The sequence below is a fragment of the Vulpes vulpes genome, chromosome 14 (genome assembly GCF_048418805.1).
Source record: "Vulpes vulpes isolate BD-2025 chromosome 14, VulVul3, whole genome shotgun sequence".
Taxonomy (NCBI): domain Eukaryota; kingdom Metazoa; phylum Chordata; class Mammalia; order Carnivora; family Canidae; genus Vulpes; species Vulpes vulpes.
In genome coordinates this window covers 124983088-124990612 of record NC_132793.1, presented here as the reverse complement: position 1 = coordinate 124990612, position 7525 = coordinate 124983088, and positions in this window count along the sequence as shown.

The following is a 7525-nucleotide window of genomic DNA, read 5'->3' as shown; positions in this document are numbered from 1 at the left end:
CGATGTGGGATTCGATCCCGGGTCTCCAGGATCACGCCCTGGGCCAAAGGCAGGCGCCAAACCGCTGCGCCACCCAGGGATCCCCTATTATGCTAGTTTCAGAAATGAAAACGATAAGGAGAAGGAAAAGAAAAAAAAAAAAGATAACTAACACAGCATTTAATGAGTGGTTACTATGCACCAGTGATTTTTCTGAGTGCTTCCCATAGCAATTATTGTAGGTGATTTTCTTATGAGATATTGCTTCTCTGAGGAGATATAGCTCTGGGGCACAAAGATGTTGTATAACTTGCTAAAGATCACATGTCCGGAGAGTGAAATTGGAATTCAGAATCAGGCACCAAACTGTGTGATAGAAGTATGTCTCAAAAGTAAAAATTTTGGCAGACAAAAAGTAAAATGGAATTCCATCATACGCTTGTGAAATCCTTTGGAAAATACCATTTCTGGTGATTTAAAAATTTCTCTTTAACGCAATAAAATTAGATTAGGGCCTGGCTTAAAGACACCCTAACTACTCTGGTTGGGGAGAGAGAGGTGAACTAAACAGATAGGGACGTTATCTGCATTAATGCAATACAGAACTAAATTGGCACATGCATTTAAATTGACTACTGGTGGGGTTTTGAAAATTGGTTCTTAAAAGTGAGATAGTAGAGATTGGCTAAGGAAGCTGTCTTTTCCCGGATTGGATGATTGGCAAATATTTGCAATAGCAGGATGCTAATGATACTAAACGTGAAAAAATGGAATCAATAGTGGAGGTACCAAAAAGTTTGTATGCATTAAATTTGAGATATCCATGATCTACATAAGTCAATAGTGAAGAAGGTAGCTGATATATGTATTCAGAATAGTCATCTCAAATCAAAGTTGCTATTTGAGAATTATTCCCTAAATCCCCTAAAAAGAGGAGAGGGGAGAGGAAGGGTGGGATACAGGCCTGAATAATACCACTTTTTGGATGTCAGAAGGACTTTTAAGTCCACAGAAGTTTAAAAGGTGGCTGAAAAACCTCTAAAGAGTGGGGGTGAGCCATTCAAGAGAAGAGTCATTTCTTGAGGGAGTGATTAAGTCATCAAGGGCTACTAAGATATGAAAATTTGAGTCAGTACATATAGCCAAACAGTGGTGACTGGATTCCCTGGAAAGACAGTCTTGATAGAGTGGTGGAAGCATTACCAAGAGTTTGAGACATATACAATATACAAGGGGGATATAGGAAATAGAAACAATGTGTATAAAGAGAAGTTTAAGGAAATAAAAGGAATAAATGAAATGGAACAGTTGTCATAGAGTAATGTGGGATCAAAAGAATTTTCATTTTATTTTGTTTCCTTTGGAAATATAGGAGTTACATTTGTAGGCTACTGATAAAAACACTGCAGAAATGAAAAGCTTATAGTAAAAATAAGAAAATAACTGAAAAGGAGAAACCCTTGAGAATGTAAAGTGGGAGAAACATTTGTGGACAGGTTGGCAACTGACAGGAGAAGAAACTTTCTTTCCTTTTAGCAAATAAAAAAAGAAGGAATCAATAACAGATGCAGGAAGAGTGAATTCATTGATAGGAAAATGAAAGATTTCTTAGTCATTCCAATCTCGAAAGATTGGAAAGCGGGAGAAAACTTGAGAGGTAAACAGTTTGCTGTGGGAATGTGTAAAGCAGGTCAGAATGGGCCAAAAGAATGGAACTAAGTGGGGGACATCCATTGGGACAAGCCATAAGAAAGAGAAGATGGCTGTCAAACTGGTATGAGGGAGTTCCCTGAACTTCCTTCCTTCCTAAATTATTGCTACTTTTAGAGTCAAGCTGCTGGACATGTCACTTTTAGAAACATGTTCTATAGTGTTCAAAATAATCTTTTTCCAAATGGCAACTATCTTGGAAGCTTCATACTAAAATGACATTCAATCATTCTAGACTTCTGAGTATAAATTAGTATAAATGCATATTACTTTCACAATCAGCTGAGATTATCGAAATGAATGAGAATACTGTGCTAGGGACTTGAAGAAGAAAGTAGTGCATACAAGAAGAAATGCCTTAGTGGACTCTTTCTGGAATTGTAAAATTACCTGTAAGAAGAGGAAATAACAAAGCAGAACTATTTCCCATTATTTTGAAATCTAAATCAGACTATTAGAGGCAATTAGGTAGCATAATTTAAAAGTTGTGAATCTGGGATGCCTGGACGGCTCAGTGGTTGAGCGTCTGCCTTCAGCTCCAGTACTGATTGATCCCAGAGTCCAGCATTGAGTCCCACATCAGGTTCCTTGCGGGGAGCTGCTTCTCCCTCTGCCTGTGTCTCTGCCTTTCTCTCTGTGTCTCTCATGAATAAATAAATAAAATATTTTTTTAAAAAGCTGTGAACATAATTTACAATGTCCATGTGATAATGTTGGAAAATCCAGTTTTCTATGATTTTAGCTAACACTGAAGATTTGAGCTCGGTATTGCTTGGGAATCAGTAACATTTATACCTTTTGTCAGTACTTCTACATACTACACATGATAAATTATATTTTGTGTAACTGGTACTAGAAAATGCTAAATTCTAATTAACAACACAGTTATTTTATTAGAGCACATGATACTATTTTACCTTTCTAAGAATACGTAGGGCACAAATGTAAAACCCCATATGAACTTCTGTTTCTATCAAACGTTAAAACATCTTGCTCACACCAGGTGCATAGTTCTAGTCTGGTGTCAATTGATTCATCAATTGCAAGGTCATACCTTACTGTTTTCATTATTCTCATAGCTACCCTTGAAACTCAAGAGGTGGCAGATAAATTAGAAATCAATGAACTAAATTCTTTTTTTCCAATAGGAACTTTTTTTTTTCTTCACAACAGAAGACAATTGCATTCATGGTTTTAGAATCTGTCTTCTTAAAGATTTTTTTTTAAATTTATTCAGAGAGAGAGAGAGATAGGCAGAGAGAGACACAGGCAGAGGGAGAATCAGGCTCCATGCACCAGGAGCCCAACGTGGGACTCGATCCAGGGTGTCCAGGATCACACCCCGGGCTGCAGGCGGCGCTAAATCGCTGCACCACGCAGGCTGCCCAGAATCTGTCTTCTTGACCCTAACCTCCGACTCATGTAAACCATGGGAGCTCATTTTAAAAATTATTTTCATATGAAAAGGATCTTTAATATTTAGAACAATTCCTCCATTTTAGATTTAATTAAAAAATAACAAGTGTTTGAAATTCTTCCCATATTTTGAGGTATTTCCATTTAAGAAGTTAAGATAAGTAAGAAATGGGAGCAATTCAGACCTGCTGCAATTATTCAGATGCATTTTTTGAGATCCATTCTATTAAAGGTGGTTTCTCAATGGTTGTTCTCTTTTCAATAAATAAGATGTTTAGTTGGAAGTAAAACTGGGTTAATTTTCTTTCTTTTTTTGGGGGGGGGTTAATTTTCTTGAAGTGTCTTGATTCACTTTAATTGACTGTCTTAAAAATTATAGCACTGGGAACAATTACAAAAGAAGTGAAAAATGGAAGAGTTCTGATTTCAAAAGAAAGTGACATAGAGCAAAACAATTAAATATTTGAAAACTGGAATGCTCCTCTTAGAAGATGTAAAAAAAATTATTTTGATACTGGAAATAAAGAATTTAATGATATATTACATATTTTTCCTAAGCCTAAGTTACTCATTGTTCAATAAAATTCAAAATGAATGTGAGAGTCCCCTTTACCTTTTGTGGCAAGATATTCCATACTACCCTACTCTCATTCTTTTCAGGCTGATTTTCAAGAATTTGAATATTTTGGCTTTTATTTAATTATACTATTTTTTTCATTAAAAAAGTATTTTAAAAGCTGTCTGAAGAAAACAGATTTCTATTTGTCAGGTGTTTTTGACAGTAATAATTTGGAAGAGGTTGGAGGTCATGTGTAGGGAAGTATGTAAATAACTTGGAGCTGTGGACTGAATGTGTGCCTCAAAATTCATATGTTTGAAGCCTTACTCCTCACTGTGATGGTATTTGGAAGTGGGTTATTGGGAGATAATTAAGGTTAGATTAGATAATGAACATGGGGCCCTTAGGATGTGATTAATGCCCTTATAAGAAGAGACATCAGAGAGCTTATTCTTTCTCTTTGCCATGTGAAGACACAGCAAGAAGGCAGGCATCTGCAGCAATGAAGAGAGCTTTCACCACAACTGGATCATGCTAACATGACTTCTAGCCTCATGGACTGTTGAGAAAATAAATTTCTGTTGTTCAAGCCACCCAGTTTATGGAATTTGCCATGGCAACCCAGGTTAAGACACTGAACATGCTTCCTTATTGTTCCTTGGGATAGCCCAGGTTGAAGTGTGGCAAAATCTCATAAAATTTGTTTGTGATGCACCAGTAAAGGCTAGACTCAAGATCCAAAAACTCTGATTATCAAAGGTACTTATTCTCATTTATTTCATAAAAGCAACAGAGATACTGGACCAGAAGACACCTTGCTGAATAAGCCATCAGCAACTCAATAATAACTGATGGACAAACATCTAGTGACTTGAGGATCCTCCTGCAATGTGTATCTGAGGTGTTGAGCCTAGACTCCATAATTCTAGTTACTTAGTTTCTTACTATTTCACCAGTTTAGGAGCATACTTTGACATACAAACTAAAGAACCTAGACTTTTCTGGCACTCTTAAATTTATGAACTAAGATTCGTATCAAATATTCATATCATTCATAGATTGGTTAAAATATATTTTTATTAAGGAAATTCTATCCATTGGCCTTATCCTTTTATAAACCCACTGAATATGGTAATTGGGAAATGATAGATAGATATGCAGGCATTCTGTGGATAATACTAAATCAGACATTATAAAAACAATAATAATCAAACAGCAGACTCTTAGATATAGAAAACAAACTGACAATTACCAAAGGGCAGGTGAGTGAGTGGATGAGTGAAACAGTGAAGGGGATTAAGAGTACATTTATCTTGATGAACACTGAGTAATGTGTAGAACTGTTGAATCAGTGTTGTACACCTGAAACTAATATAACACTGTACACTATATGTTAACTATATCAGAATAAAAATAAAAACACTAAAATGATTAAGCAATTAACCTTTTATATTCATGCATATAGTATTTCAGTGTAATATTTTTATTTTATGTACCAATAGTTTGAAACTATAAATTTAAAAAAAAACTATAAATTTAGATTATTTAATATCAGTTTAGAAGAAAGAATCAAGGAACCAAAAACTACATATTTAAATTTAGTCATTAAAATAACAGTAAAGGAGCACCTGGGTGCCTTAGTAGGTTAAGTGATTAAGCTTCTTAAGTGGTTAAACCTCTGCTTTTGCCATGATCCCAGAGTCCTGGGAACTAGCCCCAGGTCAGGCTCCCGGCTCAACCTGCTTCTTCCTCTCCCTCTGCCTGCCCTTCCCCCTGCTTGTGGTCACTCTCTCTCTGTCAAATAAATAAATAAAATCTTAGAATAAAATAACAGTAAAAATACATTTTTTGATAAACCCTGAGATCAGTATGCATAAAGTCAAATTTTCCAAAGGTACTAGCTGAGATATATTTAATAATATTTTAGATTTAGTAGGACATTCTATTTCCTGAGAGTTCTCTCCATGGTGCCATGTGTGTTGATAAACATACACATATATTCACCATTGGTATCTATACATTCATCTATATATGCATGTATATATCTATAACACTTTTTAATTGTACATAAAAATTCCAAAATATTAAGAAAATACAATGATTATGACTATTTCCAATGAAAAATATGAAGAAGTTAACATACCTGTAAAAGTTCATAGAAACAGGCATTATGCCCTCCTTATTAGCAGATTATCTCCTTAACTGACTTATATGAAGTCACTTAACAGATTAGCAATGTATTATCCACATATATAAAATAAACTACATGATCTTCAACATCACTTCCTTCTTTAAAATTACACATTCTTATGATGGAGTTGAAGACAGCTTCAATATAAATGCTTCAGAGCTTTCCTCTGTTCATACAGTTAATCACATATCTTGTGTCATGTGATATGTTTTCTATCTTCAACTTAATTGATTTTTTAAAATATGAATTTGAGTTCCCTTTTGTAGTAATAATGCTCCTAAAATTCAACACAAGGAAATATAAAATATTCTTATGCATGTTAACTAGAAAAGTCAAAATAGTTGATAAAATATTTCTTTTTTTTGATAAAATATTTCATTAGCCATTTATAAATAAAGAAACAATAGCATATGTAGTGCACATTCTCACAAGACAAACACATCATAGTCTTCGATAACTAAAAAGGACTTGAAGGGCTTAAGTTATAATATTTCATCCTCATCTACTGTGTATTCAGCCACACAACTCAATAAAGTTGACAAATCTAATTTTCTAAAAAGCTGGAGGTTGTTTTTCCATACAACAGTGATAGGAAGATTTGCCAGTGGGTGTCTGACTCCAGTAAGTCTTGCATTATACCAACAAGGCAGCAGACACAATGAAAGACATTCTAGCCAAATGATTCTTTTTCATATCCTTAATAATGTTTTCTAGTTGGGGTAAATATCATTCCAGATCTTTTATCAATTTGCCAGTCCATATATTAAAATGTAGACCTCAATCTCAGTTAAGCTTTGAAGTAATTAGAGGTAAGCAGAATTATATGAGGTAGGTGATTAAATAATGATATTAGGAAAGTGTTGGTTACCTTTAAAAGGTATAATGAATATCATGAGCAGAAACTTCATTTTAAATCTGAAATCATTAAAATGTTGCCTAAGGCCATGTGTCTAGTTCCACAGTTTGAAACAAGAGCTGGCACTCATTAAATTGTCATCACAAAAAAGCTTTAAAAATAATTCTTTAAATATGATTCTGGTCGAAGAGATAATATGGGAACCTAGAGTGTCAACTTTGTTATAGGATTAGCTGTGCCCTCAGGATTTTATAACAAGGAACTTCCATTTGGCATAACCATGGATCGATATAGTATTGGATATTGGTCCAACCATATTACAATCTGAGAAGTAGTTCTAGAAATATTATAGTTATATTAGCTAGCTAGTCAAATAACAAACACATCCATTTAAAATACAATGTTAGTATACAAGGATTTTGAAATAAGCTTTTAAGGAAGACTGAAGACATCTCTGCTATAATTTACACCTAGGATTCATAGAAAGACTAAGAATAGTTTATAATTTAAGAAAGGAGATATTACTTGCAATTCAAAAATTTAGATAACACAGTGCTTGGGAAAAAGTGTTGTACTTTTCTACTCATCAAACCATGGGAAAAGATGGCAATATTCATCAGAGGAGAAACAAGATGTGCTCTACAGAATAGCATAATAGGTGTATCAAAGGTAAATAGAAAAAAATGAGGCTTAGTCTGCACAGAAGTATAAAAGTCAACAAAGATTTATTGAGTATATACTACATCGATTCTAGATGAGAAGAATGGAGCAGTAAACAAATTGATGATGAGAGAGAAAAAAATAAGAAATATTT